Source organism: Danio aesculapii, chromosome 21 (assembly GCF_903798145.1).
Source record: "Danio aesculapii chromosome 21, fDanAes4.1, whole genome shotgun sequence".
NCBI lineage: Eukaryota > Metazoa > Chordata > Actinopteri > Cypriniformes > Danionidae > Danio > Danio aesculapii.
Window position 1 is genome coordinate 13,888,901 of NC_079455.1, and position 20,827 is coordinate 13,909,727.

General features: G+C 35.1%; 1 protein-coding gene across 1 annotated transcript in view; it reads right to left on the reverse strand.

Annotated features, from left to right (window-relative positions):
• The window catches only part of taok1b (TAO kinase 1b), a 53,455-nt gene extending 37,338 nt beyond the window's left edge, over positions 1–16,117 (reverse strand). The window contains exon 1 of the mRNA XM_056445803.1: positions 15,569–16,117. The gene's annotated coding sequence lies outside the window, so the exon portion shown is untranslated. The remainder of the gene's footprint in view (positions 1–15,568) is intronic.
• Between the last annotated feature and the right edge of the window lie 4,710 nt (positions 16,118–20,827).

Genomic DNA, 20,827 nt, shown 5'->3' on the forward strand with positions numbered 1-20,827 from the left:
CAGAAATTAAATTGAGATTAAAGTTTGTATTTATTTATTTATTTCATATATATGGCTCTTGTGTTTTATAGAATATGAGTTGATAAAAATATTGGACATGCATAGATAGATAGCATTTTGATTGAATTTAGTGGGCCGCTCTGGCCCAAAATGCCAGGGCCGATTTTTTGCCCCAGTCCAGCCCTGCTCACATGAAGAAGAAGAAGCATGGCGGAAGGAGGAACGCTGCCGACAATTTATCCCCCTTCAAAAAGGTTAAAGTCAGAAGTTTTTAACTTCAGTTTTTAAAGTCAGAAATATTTTGGGTTCCAAAAAAATGCAGAGGGATTACGAAGACGGTTTCCCTTTTGCACATTCACTTTGATATAATTGCTCAAGTTTACTTTTATATTGTGTATTGTTTTATTTATATTTATTTGTATTTAAATGTTCGAAGTACTTTTAGTTAATTAAAAAGTTATTAAAGTTTTGTTATTGAAGTTTTTTGTGTTTTTTTACCTGTTTCTCTAGTAAAATTACAATATCGTGATAATACCGTATACCGTGATAAAAGCTCAATCAATTAATCGCAGCATGAAAATGTGATACCGGCACATGCCTAATATATATATATATATATATATATATATATATATATATATATATATATATATATATATATATATATATATATATACGTACATATATATATATATATATATATATATATATATATATATATATATATACATATATATATATATATATACGTATATATATATATATATATATATATATATATATATATATATATACGTATATATATATATATATATATATATATATATATACATATATATATATATATATATATATATATATATATACGTATATATATATATATATACGTATATATATATATATATATATGTATATATATATATATATATATATGTATATATATATATATATATATATATATACGTATATATATATATATATATATATATGTATATATATATATATATATATATACGTATATATATATATATATATATATATATATATATATATATATATATATATATATATATATATATATATATATATACACATATATACGTATATATATACGTATATATATATATATATATATATATATATATATATATATATATATATATATATATATATATAATATATATATATATATATATATACACATATATACGTATATATATACGTATATATATATATATATATATATATATATATATATATATATACATATATATATATATATATATATATATATATATATATATATATATATATATATATATATATGTATATATATATACGTATATATATATATACGTATATATATATATATACGTATATATATATATACGTATATATATATATACGTATATATATATATATATATATATATATATATATATATATATACGTATATATATATATATACGTATATATACGTATATATATATATATACGTATATATATATATATATATATATATATACGTATATATATATATATATATACGTATATATATATATATATATATATATACGTATATATATATATATATATATATATATACGTATATATATGTATATATATATATATATATATATACGTATATATATATATATATATATATATATATATATATATATATATATATATATATATATATATATATATATATATATATATATATATATATATATATATATATCTATCATATAAAACTATACTTGTATTACTCAATTACCTATACGTCTGATAAGCTTTTTATATTAATGGATAATGCAGATATTGATGTATTGATGCTACCGTTTATACAAAGACACATTTTTATATTTAGCTCTTGAAAGCAGCAGAATATTGGTTGAACAAGCATACATTTTTTTCAATTTTATTACAAAGGGAACTCTGCACATTAGTTATGTTCACCGATGAGTGACACTAATAAACGGCAGCGGCAACCACAGCTGATCCGTGAAAGACGCGGTGGAAAAAACTCGCTCTGCAGACACAAGGTCGTGTCTGGATCCAGAAGTATAGCTGTAACAGCTCAGTGGAGAGGAAATGTTAACTCACGCCAACAGGTCAAATGGAAACAATGAGAGAGAAAGGGGTGGTCACACACCGGATGTGCCGCGCCGCTCGGCAACACGACAAAAGTGGGTGCTACGACTAAAGGGGGTGCGCAGATACCAGCTGGAAGTATTGCACACCAGACGCGCACATTCGCATGTAATTTAAAATGAAAATATAGATGGTGCTCTGTGGCGCGGCAGAAAAATTAATAGTGTCCAGTGTTGTAGCTGGGCGCCGCAGACGGCCACCGAGTTTCGGCACCAGTGTGCGTACCCTGATGGCGTGGTGCTGCCGAGCAGCGCATCCGGTGTGAGACCCCCTTCATGACACTGTTCATATTTCTGCTGTGCCGCAGAGCATCATTTGAATAGTTTCATATTAAATAACATTCGAATTTGTGCGTCTGGTGTGCAATACTTCTCACTGTCATGTGTGCACCGTGTCACAGCACTGTGTGGCGCATCCGGTGTGAGACCGCTAGAGAGAAGAAGAGAGGCATTGGCTGATAACCGTTTTCAAGGTATACCAGGGTTTGGAAAAGTCAAGGTTTTAAAACCGAACAAAAATGTTCTACTATACCGTTCCTAAGGTAAGTGTAATGCTGTGTTCACACCAGATGTGGAAGATGCATCAAGCGCAAGTGAATTACATGTTAAGCCAATGCAAAGTCGCGAATAGATATCCTTATAGACATCCAATAGAATTGAGCGTTTGACGCGCTTAACGTGCGAATTGCGCAAACCGCTCCAGTTCGAAAATCTGAACTTCAGCAGACATTCGCGCCGCATTAACCAATCAGGAGCTTGCTCTTGTGGAGGCGTGATTATGATGTAGCGCCTGTTGTTGGTGTCCCAGGGAAAAATATTACTGCCTACACAGACAACAGTTCATCAAACTGGCCTCGGCTCAGTCAGAAGCACAGCTGAAAGCTGCCATCATTCAGGTTAAGTTTCTGGAGAAGTTCATGAGCTCACAGAGCTGGCTGCACCTCTGAAAGGATCTAGTGGACTCAGACACTGCTCCAAATTAATCGACGCTGTTTTTCAGCCTTCATAAAAGCACAAAAACACAGTTATTTTCTCAATAAAATCCATGTTAGCCATTTAGCAACGAAGCTAGCGTCACCGGGCAGACAGAAGCCCTGTCCATGATGCGAATCCACGTCTGTTCTGAAGTGAATTTGATGTGCAAATAAAGCGGATTTGACACGCAAATGAAGTGGATTTTCACACGCGAATGAAGCGAGTAAATTCAAATGTTCATGCGTCTATTTACACGCGAATAACGCGATTTATCAAACCATGATATTTTTAACCAAGGTTATCATACCATCAGAATCTTAAACAGGCTCATGCCTATTTGACTCCCCGGAAAATATTTTTCTTTATTGTACTTATCTATGCTTGTAGATTGTTAAATTCTATGCATGTCCACTGCCCTACAAAATCATCCCGATCAAACTTAAATGATCAATTCTTTCCAAATAGAGATATTAAAGTCATCTGGTAAATTTTTTATTATTATTAATAATAATAATAATAATAATAATAATAATAATATATCATACATTTTTCCAATACTGCGCAGCTCTAAATGCATGCATATTGACAAACAGTGACAGGTAAATTATAAACTTATTGATGAGCCAGCACTGGCCTGATCAGGCCACTGACAATCCTGTCTACTGTCCTCTCTCACACTTCCTTGGGAAATCCTTATCGTCGAGCCCTGCTTAACTAGATCCTGGGCCTTGTATTATTAACATTTATTACACTGCATGGCTCACAAAGTCTGATGCACAATTTAGTAACTCTGAGACACGGACAGAAACTTAACCATCATCTCTAGTTAGTCTTAGCCTCTGTGGGAATTCCCATCAACATGCTTAAAAAAAACAAAAGAGTGAGAGAGATCTGTTAGGCCTTAATCTCCAATAAGCAGTGTGGATTTAGAGTTTGGATTTGCCAAGTCTTAAACTCTGCAAGGAATTCACACCATGATTAAATCGCACATTCACCAGAGAGCAGCTTTCACAAAAACTATTTCCAAAACCACTGAACTCAAACTAGGACAGATGCATTTTCTTAGTGCACGCCTTTTATTGTGATGTCACATTAGTGCCAGCATACTGACATTCTTTCAGAGAGCACTAACAGGAAATGCTTAGATTAAACCCTTCAATAGCCATAAAAACATCATGCATTATATCTACAGTAGTCTACCTTGATGTACAGATGCAATTCAATACCAGAATGGCTGACCGAAATCACATTTTCAGAGAGTGTAAATAAGCACATTGCTAAACAACACAACCAATCTCTTTTGTTCCAGCAAGTTATGAAAGGAAGTATTTCATCATAACTAACACAAAAATATCTGCTCTGCTGTTTGGAAACAAACTCCAATCAAAAAAATAAAAGTATTTTTGATAAATCTATTTCTGAAACGGAACAAACAAATAAAGTTGATTATTTGGCATTCCTCAGTGTACCATTGGCATTTTAACCATCCATCTAATAGCTACATGATTACACAGTTTCCTTTAGGTCCCATGATATTAAAATAAAAACGAGTATTATTCGTTTAGCTTTAGTATTATTCTTTAAGCTATGTAAACAGTGACAAAATTTGCATTTATAAAATTACCCAGACCTTGTACAGCTCCTTCTACCTTCCTTGTCTTTGGCTAGGCAGAATGTCGGTATTTAGGACTCTGACAACCATGGAACATTACTTCTTGCACATGACCACACAGAACAAAATTCTAGGCATTCAAAGACTTGTAGGCCTTTACCGTCTCTCTTGTAGTTTCAATGAGATGTATACAGGGCTTAAAATTAAAATTTTTGCTTGGTAGCACCGGTGCTACTCACTTAAAAAATTTAGTAGCACCAGCCAAAATTTAGTCGCACCCACCAATTATGAGCACAGTTACTACAAGTTTTATATAAACAGATTTATTGCATTTGAAATCAACATTAATCAGCACTAACAAGCAAAAATGCATGCGCGCACCAGCTACATTTTACACATACTGCCACTTACATGGCTGACAGCATAATGACGATTAAATGGAGGATTAAACAGAACCTCTCATGCTTAAATTGTGTAGATTTAGTGGCAAATGTTGTTACCTGCAAACTCCTTTATGGTGAATGGTAAAAGGTGGTTTCTAAAACAAAATCTGTCAGTGTAGTTTTCATTCTCTCATCTTCAGCACTTTACATTTCCTTGATTATCATTGCCTGTCATCAGAATGCAGAAGGCATTGACTGAGTGATTGACAGCTGATATTAACCAATAAATTCTCCTTTAGTTCAAGCGCAGTGGGCCAATCAGAAGAGGTTGAAGGCGGGGCAAGCATTGCGTGATTTGTTTACTGCAGCAAGTTGACATGTCAACTGTTTTAAACCATTCCTGAGCTCTGCATTTCGCGTTTCAGGTGCAAAGATGCATAATGCGCGATTGTCTCATAAATCATTGAACATTTTGCAGTGAAAACCAGTCGCACAAATGCTACTAAATATATTTTGAGGTTGCATAGATAAAATTTCGGGCGCATATGCAACCAAAACTGTCGCAATTTGGATCCCTGGTATATTTCGGCTAGATGACTTAATCAATATCCATTGGGAGGGTGCTATCGCAAATGGACCTGTTAGACAAACCGCTCACTTTAACATTAATTTTTATCGTTAATGAACCGCCAACTTATCCAGCATATGTTTTACGCAGCGAATGCCCTTCCAGCTGCAATCCATCACTGGAAAACATCCATACACTCATTCACACACATACACTACGGACAATTTAGCTTACCCAATTCACCTATAGCGCATGTCTTTGGACTTATGGGGGAACCGGAGCACCCAGTGGAAACCCACACGAACATGGGGAGAACATGCAAACACAGAAATGCCAAACTGGCCCAGATGAGGCTCAAATCAGCAACCTTCTTGCCGTGAGGTGATTGTGCTACACACTGTGCCACCGTGATAACCCTGCTGGAGATACTGTTGTCCTTAAAAAAAAGAAATTATTAAAAATAAATAAATAAATAAATTCTTACGATACGGAACGGTATTACAGAAAATTTTGCCGGTTTTAAAACCTTTAAAACCCTTTTCCAAATGGCTGTATAGCTTGAAAACGATTACCGTCCTATGCCTAGTTATAATACGCTGAAAGTATTATGTAGATTAATGTAAATAATTATTCTCTTTATTCTCCATTTCCACCTGGGGATCCTCATCCCGAGGCCCTCAGACTATGCAGCACCACAGATTTGATCCAAGACCAGCGACAAGATGATCCCAAGGTTATCCTGAGCAGCTGCTGTGGTGGTCATGGAGGAGTGGAGAGCATAAGACTGATTCCTGTGACGCTCCAGTGACAGATGAGTCTTCGCTGAGGTCTAGCTTTCCAGACTCCGGCGCCTTGACTGCAGCTCTGCACAAGACGTTTGGCCAGAGGAGAAATGGACATGCCCAACTGAGCCTGGTTTCTCTCAAGGTTTCTTTACTTTCGCCAGTTGGTGAAGTTTTTTCCTCGCCGCTGTCGCCACTGTCTTGCATGATTCGGGATCTGTAGAGCTGCGCATCCATGGATTTGGTCTTTAGTGTTTGGACTCTCAGTAGTGATTATTAAACCACACTGAACTGAGCTAAACTGAACTGAACTTAAACTCTGAAAACTGAACTACACTGTTTCAATTTACTATGATCTTCTATGTGAAGCTGCTTTGACACAATCTACATTGTAAAAGCGCTATACAAATAAAGGTGAATTGAAAAGGTGAATAATTTATATAATATGTAATCAATATAACTTATCTCTCTAATACAACAACTAACTCTGTACCGCATAGAATATCATTCCTCACTGCAAATGTTAGCGCTCCCGTTTTTTTCTGCAACCTCGATGCACGCGCATCCTGAATGTTGACTGTTATTTTAAAGGAGAGGAGTTATGTCTCACCCTCTTTTTGTGTTTCAGTTGAGATTACGTCAAACATCAAATAAAAATGCATATCTCAAAGCACTTCATGGGAACTTTAAGGAACAGTTTTTTATTACAACTTCATGTAAGAGAAATGTGTTTACAGACATTACAGACTTATCACACTAAAATCACTACTAATAGAACCATATCACTACTATCACAATCACATCAACTTGCCCACACATGAATAAAAGTAGCTACTCAATAAACTTTACATGAGGACCAATACTGAAAATATTTCCTAATAATCTTGACCTTTGTGATTAATAATATTCTAAAGAATTTGACAGTCATGGTCATTTAGTAAGGAATGTACTCCTGCCGGTCTCAAATTTTCTTGTTCCAATTAATTGCATAAGCTTTTATCGTGGTATATACTGTAGTATTATGACGATAATGACATGAGCTACAAAAAATATAACAATTTAACAGGTATAATAACCCAAAAATACTTTGTATTGCTTTATTGTACATGTTCAGAGTAAATAATTGCTGAATAGGAAAAATAATTGTAAAAAGTACAACTTATTATGGCAAATATTTTAAGGTATGGAATATTAAAGTATTTTTACAATATAAATATTTTGTACTTTACATTATATTTCAGTTTACAATTAATCTTCATGAGACATTCTAATTCACAATCTGTCTACAACTTAATTAGTAAACCTGTGCAGCATACAGTGCTCAACCAAACCTTAATCTTCTGCTAACTTTTATCTGTATGACTCACACGAAGGCATAATTGAAGCAGTTTCCACATAAATGATAACAAAATGTGAAATCACACTGGGCAGTCTCCTGTGCGTATAATATACCACTGTTTGACATTGTAGCCTGCCATTATCAAAGTCAAATGTATTCAAACAAACATCTACATAAAAAGTGACACTTGTGTAATTAACAAACGCTCAGCTGGTCAGTGTGAACACCACAGCAGCACACAAAATGACAAACAACAGGATGATTATCTGATTCTAAACCCAAGTGAACTGAAACTGCCATTTGCTAACTGTAACCAAACAAAACAAACAAGAATTCTATATTTCAAAAACTTTGCCAACTCTTTCTGGAATATTCCCATGATATACAAAACTTTGCTGCGGTCTATTCTGAAGCAAGGATTGTGTTTAAGTACACATGTGAGCTTCTAAAGTTACATACGAACACACAACAGACTAACACTAGGATCGCTTTATTGTTCAAACTCAAAAAGGCAACAGGTGTAAACCACTTTGCTATCTGTTCACAAAAAGGGGTGGGAGGAGTCTATAGTTTGCTTGAAGGTGGGCACAAACAAAGAAGTAGCTGATTGTTGACAAACAGGTTAATTATGTCACATAAATCCAAGAAAAAGCTACATGTTTTCTTGTTTTAAATTGTCTGAGACGCAAGAACCAATGATTACCTCAAGAACAGAAAAGACTTTTTTAATTTTATAAATAAAAGTGGCTTATCAACATTACTAACCTTTCTATGAACATCATTTGATTATAACTGCAGATCAATGATAGCGAAAAACACAGACGAAATAGCCTACTGTAACGTGTGCAGTTATATAAAATACATAAATAAATGCAACATATATGAACGCATACAGCCCCTTACAGTCTCAGATATGCTTCCAATTACAGAAAAACTACACACAACATACATTTAGTCCTTATTTGGGTTCAAAAACAACACGCAACATATAGTCTACAGACTCATCTGTATCTTTAATCTTCAACAGCACATGTAAAATCTTGTTAGAAAGTAATTCCGTCATTCCGAGTTCATAATAGTCCAAAAGGTGATGATAATAGGTAAACATGGCAGTTTGTTCATGTTTTAGGTTGCTGAAAGAGTTATTTATTCCTTTGTTTTTTGCGCGTCACTCACGCATTTGTCCGTTTCTGACAGGATCGGATGTCAGAAGCACTTCAATAACCACACGTACGTTATTATCATCACCTCACGAAATTCGTTATTTCAAATATAGATGCGTGGTGAGCAATCGCAAGAAAGTGAAACCGCTCGCAATTTAGACGGTCTTGTAAACAACTACAGGGCACAGGGTAGTTTCTGCTTTCTTCTTGGCTTTGTGGCTGTTCATCAAGACGACGATAAGATTTGCTTGAGCTTGGGTCAACTATGGCTCGTTATTATATGTATATATTATTACGATTTAATGTATCGGCTGTGTATTTAAAAATGGCGCTTCCTTTGTTTTCATTTTCCTGGCTATAGTACAAGCTAGTGATGTATCTCTGTAAACCAATAGCATTTAGTTGTGTCTTGCTCCTATTCTGAAAGGGTACCCAAAAAGTGGTATGGTACGGTTCGCTTTTCGGTATCTTTTCACAGTGGAAATGGCCATAAAAGCATACTGAACCGTACCACTTGGAAATTGGCCATTGAGGAGGAAAAAAAAGCACATATTGAAGAAATATTTTAATTGTTAAAATCACCATAGAGAAAATGTTGAAATAAGTGAAGTCAGTACAGCAAGAAGAAAACTTACAGAGTTATGGGGGACTTTGTGTATTAAGAATATTACCCATGACTCATTGGCTTTCATTTTAAGAATGATGACACAAAACTTCAAATGAAAAACGCCTCATCTTGATTGTAATACAGTCTGACATTAGTTTGACTACTACGATCTTAGTGAGACAAGGGGATTAGGATCACACCAGGTCAGACCATAAAATTATTATTAACTTTTTTTTTTAAATTGTTGTTGACAGTAAACTAATTGTTTAAGCTCTATAAAATCTGTATACAGACAATACTGTCAAAAAACCCCTGTAATTATTTAACAAACAAAACACTTTATTCCTCTGTCAACCAGTTATGTCACAATTCAGCCATCATAATGAAGTTGTAAGAGCCAAAGCGATACCAGACAACAGCAGACATGTTCTTTCCAGCTGGTCTGTGCAAAACAGCATGACTGTCCTTCAGTGGAAGCCTCCAGTATTGATCAAAATCTCCAGCGTTCATCATGACAGAAGCTTTTCTCCTTCCTGGTGCAGGTATCAGTTTGATTCTCTAAAGGTGACATTTTCACACACTCATCAAGTTCCCATCTGCTAAATCTATGCATGCTTCGCCAAACTTCAAAGGCATCTCAGAATAGCCTGTGTGCGATTGCAGTGAATATGCTTTTTGCTTCCCATATATGTACCTTTATTTATGAACTAAATGGCTAGCTACAGTAAATCAAATCACAACAAGGTCATGATCTCTCATAAATGACTGTCATGCTCTCAGTCCCCATTAATGTTTGTAATACATCATCGAACCACAAACATAAGCTGATATATGCTAGCGTTATACAGGACCGTCTTGACACGTAGTATGAAAAATGGGATTTTGAAGAGCTATTAATCTTGGAAATACTAATGAAAGCAGGGTGACTTCAGATTTCATTACAGAGATAAATAACTAAAAATGAGATCACTCAACATGCTGCGAGAATCACAGTAGCTGTCAGAATATTAAACGGCAGAAAGAATAATTCAACACTGAGAAAGAGGCCACTGCAGACATCAACATTCACACTCTATAATCATGGCCAAGCAAAAAACGAACTGATAAACAGGAGTTCAAGCAAAAAAGTGATTTATAATGGATGATTAAGAGAAGTAATTGCTGATACTCATGCCATTGTATAACAGAAGGTAGACTACAGCAGGGCAAGCCATTAAATTATTAATGGAAATTATCATTACTGGTTTTAATTTACCTTATAGGTTGAAAATGTGTCCCTAAATGTCAAAACTGATCCAATTTAGCAATACTTGATGTTACTCTTGTTCTCAAGAAGGACAAGATGATCAATAGTAACTAAAATAATGATTAAAACAGGCTAAATTGTTAAAAACCATATATATACACCTTTTCACTGAAGTAACCAATGTAGTTTTTAAAGTCTGAAATAATTTGAATTTTAGATGACCTGTTTTCATTATAATTTTGTTAAGATTTATTTATGTATTTATTTTGGCTTTTTTATCTTTTTTTTAATTTTTTTATTTAATTTTAGCTAATTGTATTATAGTTTTTATTTGACTTTCATCTGTTTTAGTTACAATATTAACAAAAAGAAAGAAATGTTTACTTTTGCAAATGTAGCTGTAATAAGTACTTTTTAACCCTTTAACTGCCCCACCAAGAAAAAAAAAATTGGATTGCATTTCTTAACTCCTAATGATGCTAGTTAACACACCTTAATGCATTTTTTTTCAACACATCTCTTAATTTCTAAAATATCAACCTTTATCAAATGGTTGATAGGTCAGTTTAAGGTAAAAGTGCCGGAATCAATTCATATACTATGAAAATCCGAAAAGTATGAAATGTAAGACCAAGTTATATATTTTTTTTAAATCATCCAAATAAAACAATTCTTAAATTCTAAATTATCTTTATTTATTGAAGTATACCATAAAAGATTTCAGATTCTCATTTAACATGTTTTTTTTATATATAATAAAACCAAAAGCAAGTGTAGTAGAGCAACAGGATTATGTTTGTATGTGCTTGATTTCCTTGTAAACCAACAATGCTGTTTGTGTAAAACCTAATTTAAAACAGTCAAAATATGATCAACCATTTGGTAGAGCAGGCAGTTAAAGGGTTAAAAATGCTTTGTGACAAAAAACTACTTTTATTTTGGTGCTTTCTTTTGTTTAAATTTTCAGTTCACTAGTATAACTCTAAAAATCAATACAATCTAGGAAAATATTTTCTGATGTTAGAGAAAACTTTTTACTTTTTTTTTTTTACATTTTGTTTAATTTGTATCACTATAATCTCATACTGTATGTGTAACAATGCATTTTTTTCAGAAATAAGTATGAATGCCCACCCAGGGGCAGATTTAGTGATTTTGGGGCCCTAAGCAATTCCAGCCATGGGGCCCAAAAGTTCTTTCTTTTGTACTTGAATTATTATTTTGCTGTTTTTTTTTTCTTCTTATATCAAATAATCTGCCTTTTCTAAATTTTATTTTAATGCAAAATAATAGTAACAACAAGTAAAGCACCTTGAAAAACTTTTGAAACAATTAGTTTTTTTTTTCATGAATTCACAACAAAAAATAATAAATGAAATATTTCATTTATTTAATTTTTAAAACAAAATCTTTACTGATTTGACAGCTGGACTGCTCCAAGATTGACGATGGGGGACTCATTTGTGTAGATGTAATAATTCATTTAAATTAAAAATTTGTAGACCCTCACCGTACAAAATATGATAGAAAACAACATTATGTATCATTTAAAAGGTATTATTTATACTTAGGTATTTATTTGGTGGCCATCAGATTTCTTGAGGCCCTAAGCGGCTGCTTAAATTATTTAAATCTAATATATCCATTTTCACTAAAGTAGTAACCAATGCAGTTTTTAAAGTTTGAAATTATTTGAATTTTAGATGATCTGTTTTCATTATAATTTTGTTAAGATTTCTTCTTGTTTTATTTATTTTGGCTTTTCACAATTTTGATAAGATTTTTAATTTAATTTCAGCTAATTACATTTTAGTTTTTGTTTTACTTTCATCTGTTTTAGTTCTACATTAACCAAAAAGAAAGAATGTTTACTTTTGTAATTGTAGCCAAAATAAGTACTTTTTAAAAATGCTAAGTGACAAAAAACTATTTTTATTTTGATGTTTTTAGTTTCAGTTAACTATATAACCCAAAAATCAAGACTTACAATCTTGAGAGCAAAATGTAACTTTTTTTTACATTTTGTTAAATTTGTATCAATATAATCTCATTTGTATGACTAAGCACTTTTTTTTAGAAATAAGTATGAATGCCCACCCAGGGGTGGATTTAGTAATTTAAGCAATTACAGCCATGGGGCCCTAAAGTTCTTTCTTTTGCATGTATTATTACTTTGCTGTTTTTCTTTTATAACATTCATTCTCTTTTCGGCTTAGTCCCTTTATTAATCCGGGGTCGCCACAGCGGAACCGCCAACTTATCCAGAACATGTTTTATGCAGCGGATGCCCTTCCAGCCGCAACCCATCTCTGGGAAACATCCATACACACTCACTCACACTCATACACTACTGACAATTTAGCCTTCCCAATTCACCTGTACCGCATGTCTTTGGACTGTGGGGAAACCGGAGCACCCGGAGGTAACCCACGCGAACGCAGGGAAAACATGCAAACTCCCCATAGAAACGCCAACTGACCCAGCCGAGGCTCAAACCAGCGACCTTCTTGCTGTAAGGCAACAGCACTACCTACTGCGCCACAGCATTGCCCACATTCAATCTCCTTTTCTACATTTTATCTTAATGAAAATAATATTAACAACATGTAGAGCTCCTTGAAAAACTTTTGAAACAATGTTTTCTTAACATGAATTCACAAGTGAAAAATATAAATGACCCATTTCATTTTTAAAACTAAATCTTTACTGATTTGACTGCTGGACTACTCCATGATTGAAGGTGGGGGAGACATTTGTGCAAATGTAATAATTACATTCAAAATAAAAATTTCAGACCCTCACCATGCAAAATATATACAAAACAATGTTATATTTAATTTATACCTGTAGGTATAATTTATACTTTTAGGCATTTATGAGGGAGCCCTTAGATTTCCTCAGGCCCTAAGTGGTCACTTACCTTGCTTATTGGTTAAATCCGCCCCTGTTCCCACCCCTAACCAGGAACTAATCATATCTAAAAAGACTGGTGAATGATTATCATTGTATGAAATGTGCAAGTGTAATTTTATGAATAAATATTTAAAAACGTGCATTAGAGAAAAAAAATACTATTTAAAGAAAAAGAAAAATACTAAACTAATTGTTCAGGTAGACATTTTACAAACATTTACATTTTTACTAATATTCTATTTTTATATTTTAATTGCTCCTGAATGCTTATCCAGTAAATTGTTTAAAACATGAAAAGGCATGCACTTCAAATATTATTGTAAGCAAGCAGGTACCTCCTTTTTTGGAGTCAAAAAGGTAAAAAAAAAAAAAAAAATACAGGGAATATGTACTATAGCTTTATGAATATCAATTTAACTAATCTAAAAACGGACAAATAATGCAATAATTTCTCACAACATTTGAGTATAATTTTACTAATAATTATTTGCACCCATAAGCCACAAAGGAAAACAAAAAAAGTCACTAAAATTATGTCATTATATCCTTGAAAAAAAAGTGCCATTCAGCAGTAACAGGATGTACACTGGAAATGCTTGCAAGATACAAAAACAAGCCCATGCCGTTGTGAAAAAGAAATGCAGCTATAAAAGAACGCAGCTTTAAAGAAATGTCACTACGTGTTATGCATTTGGAGACATTTTAGCAAACATATTGCCTAACTATACATACACTAGCACACGGAGTCGTATACATACTGTATTACACACATATAGATCCACATTGACAAAGAGCAAGGAGAGCAGCGCAGTCTTTCAATAGCCGATCAATATTCAGCCTGAGCTTGTTTCAGCCCCAAGAGGAAGATATGCCGTTTGAAAGTGAACTATTAAACAACGGCGAGCAGACTGATAAGTGAACTGTATTGTCCCTAGGCCAGGTGACTATCATGAATGATGCTTTAAATAGGTTTACAGAAGAGTACAAGGACTGCTGGCCAGTCCAGTGTGTGTGTGTTACGCAATGTCAACACAGCGAGATGAGGAATGCGGCGCGCGTCACTGAATGCAGCTCACAACAAGGGAAGACCCAGCTCGATAACTTGCGCTTTAATCAGCTGATTACCTGTCATAACACAGCCACAGATACTTCATTTATATAAGGAGAAGACAAATAAATGACATAAAAGGCTTGTTTTTTTGTTACTGAAGCCTGCTGTGGGGAAACAGTGCAGTGGATCTGGGAGGGAGTGTCATTGCAATAATATGCGACATGGACAATGTCGTATAAACAATGTGGTTGGCTGATATTTTACTGACATATTAAGAAAATAAATATAATTTAATAGGATGTTCAATATTGAACAAATCAGAATGTTTAACTATTATCTCTTTCTTTAATCTCATTAAATCAGGGCGCAAAATCATTAAATCATTCGACATCGAGTTTACAAATGTCAAAGTGATTGCAATTTTACATTTTACAAAATAAAACGACTCAAATCTAGTTAGTTAACCCAGCATGCTGGCACAAACAAACTGCAATTAACAGCAGAAGTCTCTAACATACTGACGACAGCTATTTGACAGAGAAGACGTGTTTACATTGTTTACTTTTACCATTTCACGCGATTAAACAATCGAAAGATAAGTTGTTGACCAAACCCAGCTAAGCCATATTAGCCACACATTAGCTGAGCAGTAAGAGGAATGTTGGCCAACTTCATACAACTAAGTAACGTTACAGACATAACCGCAATGAGACATCGCCACAGTCCTGACAACCGCAGATAAACGGCTCGTTTGAGGGTGTAGTTGAACTCACCCGTCCACCAGGCCAGGTTTAATCGGACTCCAGGAGAAAACCTCAGCGTGCTAATGTGGCTAACTTAGCCCACAGCAGCTATGCTGGGAGGATCAGTTAGTGAGGATTCAGGAGAAATGTGTAAACAAAATCCTCTCCTTGTTTATTCCTTCGGGACCTTCGACAGCTCGCGTAGTGAAGAAGAGTCGGTGTATTTACAGTCTCTCCGGGCCGTCCGGGCTGACAGTGTTGAAGGTGATGATGACTCACAGGGAATATAAACTAAATCAGCTGTGGCCAGTTTACAGCTAACTCTCCACTCCCAGTCAGTCAATTCCAAAAAAAATGGCGGCGGGTAGTTTTCACCTCCTGCACTTCGTGAAAAACACGGGAGAAATGTTGTGGGTAGCTCTTTGTACAACACCATGGACGCACTCTGTAACCACCCGAAAACTGACAGCCCTTCAATGTCGCCCCGACCGCGAGAGTTGTTGATGCGTGGCGCGTGCGTCGCGTGGCCGGGCACTGATTTTCATCCCGCTCTCACTCTCTCTCTCTCTTCTCCTACTGCGGCCGTTAACGCGAGTAAAGCAGCGATGTTCGATTCCCTGAAGAATCGGATCTTTGCAGTGAATCGGTTGAACTGGTTTACCAAAGAGCACTGGAAGTTTACAAATCAAAACGAATAGTTTTTTAGCATCTCAACTCGCAATGACACGAGACGATGAGCTGAGAAGTGATTTTAAGTTACCCTATAGTAATGATTTGATAAATTATTCATTTTTACACAATATTATTTGATTTATTTATTCTTTAATTTAAGTGCCATCCTAAAATGTAATCATAATTACCTCCCATCTAAACCAAAGCTCTTCTCTGGTGACAATAGTCTTTTCAGCAGCTACGTTTTTTTTGAAAATGTTTGTTTCTGATTCCAAGAATGTTCTCTGTTGGTTATTCGGGGACTTTAAAAGGGTCTGTTTATCCAAAAATGAAAATTCTGTTATTAGTCATTCCCAAGCTTCAGAACATAAATTAAGATATTTAAGATGAAATCCAAAGGCTCTCTCGTCCTCCATAAATAGCAAAAGTCCCAAGGCTTTAGTGGTTCAACTGTAATTATTTAAATATCCAAAAAATATTTGTGTGGCAAAACCCCTGTAAATACAACTCTGTTTGCTTATATCTTCAGTCCCGTGTCAGCAGGGTGCACGTCTACTAAGTTCTGTACGAAGTCAGCAGTGTAACATGCAAGCATTAAACTGCTTACATTAAATGCACCCTGATCTGATACATAAGACACTGGAGAACAAAGTCATTTTTAAAAAGTGTTTGTCACAAAAAAGTGTTCTTGAAGCTTCACGTGATTACAGTTAAGCATAGACATGTTTTGACAGTTTACATTTACAGTACATGGACACTAATAATATGATTTTAATATGATTAAGACAATACTTCGATTAAGAGTCTACTGTGTAAACAGCGATTTATTATTAATTTAATCTGATTAAAATCATAAATTAACTAAACAGAAATCGAATTAAGACATGTGGAGTATGCTGATTATAGCCACATTATTAAAGTGCAGTACAGACATGTAAACATCTTAATTAAACTATTACCATCATGTAGGATTTTCACTGCATTTTGCAACAGGATAGTGTATACACACACGGCTGTTTGACACTATTCTCTGCACCTACTAAGTCAGTGAAGGACCACAGACACCTGCATTGTGAAATGCCGAGGTTTTTTTTCTATACGGCGTGCAGGATCAAATTCCATTAAAACAATACTCTTCTAGCAGTTCTTACTCGCATCCAATATGTCGTTTGTCACTGGGGCATGCATGAAATGTTCCTGAATGAAAGTGAAAGTGCCAAACTGCAGTTAAAGTTGACAATTTAAAAATGAAATACCCAAAATTTCACAAAACTCCAGAAGTAACGTGGATAGCAAGGTGACGCAATGATGTTAATCGAATTATGTGCTATAACATGTAAAATGGGATCATGAAAGGAACATTCAAACGCAACTCATGTAAACACCTTAATCATATTATTGTCTTATTCAGATTAAGGCAAATAATTTGATTATTAGTCTCCGTGTAAACGTAGTCACTGTTTTTGGTTCCTTTTGTGGACTTTGCATGTTTCGGGACTTTGTTGTATATTGACTAAAATATTATCTAAAATATCTTAATTTTATTCACTCATTCATTTTCTTTTCAGCTTAGTCCCTTTATTAATCTGGGTTCGCCACAGCGGAATGAACCACCAACTTATCCAGCATATGTTTTACGCAGCGGATGCCCTTCCAGCTGCAACCCATCACTGGGAAACATCCAAACACACTCATTCACACACATACACTACGGACAATTTAGCCAACCCAATTCACCTATAGCGCATGTCTTTGGACTTGTGGGGGAAAGCAGAGCACCCGGAGGAAACTCACACAAAGGAAACTCACGGTGAGAACATGTTAACTCTACACAGAATCGCCATCTGACCCAGCCAAGGCTCGAACCAGCGACCTTCTTGCTGTTAGGTGAACGTGCTACCCACTGCGCTACTGTGATGCCTCACTAATGTTTAGTAAACTCAGACTTTAATAAAATGCAACAGTATCACAATATTGTCATACAATACAAAACGTGTCAAAAGAACCGATTTGTGGGAGTGAGTCAGACATATCACTAGATCGAGGCGTTTACAACCCTGTGGGTGGAGACAAAACAACTAACTACCAACTACAACTTTAATAGTTAATGAACTAACTGATCAAAATAATCATTGTCATGAAATCTCCAAGTTCGACAAAATGGCTTAATTTGTCAATAAATAACACAATATATTTAAAATCCACCCATTTTATATAATCAATATGTTTTTTTAGACTATACTTTCTCTTTCGGAAGGGAATGCTTAGGACTCGCTCAGTGTTTTCATCCGTGCTGAGAGCGAGAGACTGTACAGTTGTAGTGTGCTGAGCTTCTTAGCTGATTAACATGTAACATTAGGCTTGGTTTCCACAAATAGCTCTAATCCACTCGCTGGTCAACAAATTCATATATTCCCACAGTGCCCGGATAATAACCCACTCACAGAACCAAACCCTGTCTGCATTGCTTTGCTTTTTGTTTCTGCTTTACTGTACAATATAATGTGGCATGACAAGTATCCATACCAATGGAAAACATGCCCAGGCTGTCTCATAAATATGACAGACAGGCAGAACTGGTTTATGAACTCAAGAGCTGTTGTGGTTGACACAGATGAGTCGGCACACATCCGTGATTATTTCGTTGAACCCTTTCTTGTTGACAGGCTTTCATTTTGTGTTTTCTCTCCCTAACATGCCAAAGTGAAGTGAAGGAAACATAAAAAAAAAAATGAAATGAATGAAAATTTTACTTTCTCTTACTGTAGTTTAACTTTTTGGAGTGATTCATTCATCCTGTAGACGGAGTTATTTGTTTTCACTTTCAGTATAACTATTTAGTTAAAAAAATATATAGCCCTTTTATAGATTTAACAATTAAATTATTATATTTATGTATATATATGTATATAATTGGGGTGGCACAGTGGCTTAGTGGTTAGCACTGTCGCCTCACAGCATGAAGGTCTCTGATTCGAGTAAAGCTGGGCCAGTTGGCATTTCTGTGTGATGTTTGCGTGGGTTTCCTACAGGTGCTCCGGTTTCCCCCACAGTCCAAAGACATGCACTATTGGTGACTTGTATGAAGTAAAATGGCCATAGTGTATGAGTGTGTGTGTACATATGAGAGAGTATGGTTGTAGTACTGGGTTGTGGCTGGAAGAGAATGCGCTGCGTAAAACATACACTGGAATATTTTATGGTTAATTCTGCTGTGGTGACCCCTGATAAATAAGGGACTAAGTCAAAGGAAAATGAATAAATGAATATACACTCACCAGCCACTTTATTAGGTACACCTTACTAGTACTGGGTTGGACCCCCTTTTGCCTTCAGAACTGCCTCAATGCTTCGTGGCATAGATTCAACAAGGTACTGGAAATATATACTCAGAGATTTTGGTCCATATTGACATGATAGCATCATGATGCGAATCTCCCGTTCCACCACATCCCAAAGGTGCTCTATTGCATTGAGTTCAGGTGACTGTGGAGGCCATTTGAGTACAGTGAACTCATTGTCATGTTCAAGAAACCAGTCTGAGATGATTTACACTTTACGACATGGGGCGTTATCCTGCTGGAAGTAGCCATCAGAAGATGGGTACACTGTGGTCACTAAGGGATGGACATGGTCAGCAACAATACTCAGGTAGGTTGTGGTATCTGACACCAATAACCATGCCACGTTCAAAGTTACTCAAATGACCTTTCTTTCCCATTCCGATGAACTGCAGCAAATCATCTTGACCATGTCTACATGCCTAAATGCACTGAGTTGCTGCCATATGATTGGCTGATTAGAAATTTGCAATAACGAGCAGATGGACAGGTGAACCTAATAAAGTGGACGAGGAGTATATAATCTAAATTTATAAAATTCTTAAAATGTACATACACGTCACCTATTTACTGCCATTAAATAAATACTATGGGAGTAAATGGGTGGCGAGATCGGTTTGGTTGCAATCCTTCTTCCAAATTCCTTCTTTTTGTATTCAGCAAAAAAAAAAGAAATTTGTACAACATTGGAACACCTCGATGGCCAGTAATTCTATTAAACTATTATTATTTTAAACTAGCAATATAAATATAAATTATTCAAAAGTAATGTATTCAAATTATGGTTAATTTTAAACAAAGTTGTATTCTTTTTTAAAAACTATTTTATGTAGAATGTAAAATCCAGAAACCATTGTTAATAGTGAGGCGACGCGGTGGCACAGTAGGTAGCGTTGTCACCTCACAGCAAGAAGGTCGCTGGTTCGAGCCTCGGCTAGGTCAGCTAGGTCAGTTTCTGTGTTGAGTTTGCATGTTCTTCCCGTGTTGGCGTTGGTTTCCTCCTGGTGCTCCGGTTTCCCCCACAAGTCCAAAGACATGTGGTATAGAATTGGGTAAACTAAATTGACCATAGTGTATGTGTGTGAATGAGTGTGTATGGATGTTTCCCAGTGATAGGTTGCAGCTGTAAGGGCATCCGCTGCGTAAAAAATATGCTGGATAAGTTGGCGGCTCATTCCGCTATGGTGACCCCAGATTAATAAAGGAACTAAGCCGAAAAGAAAATGAATGAATGAATGAATGTTAATAGTGACACCAGTAGCCTTTAACTGAACTG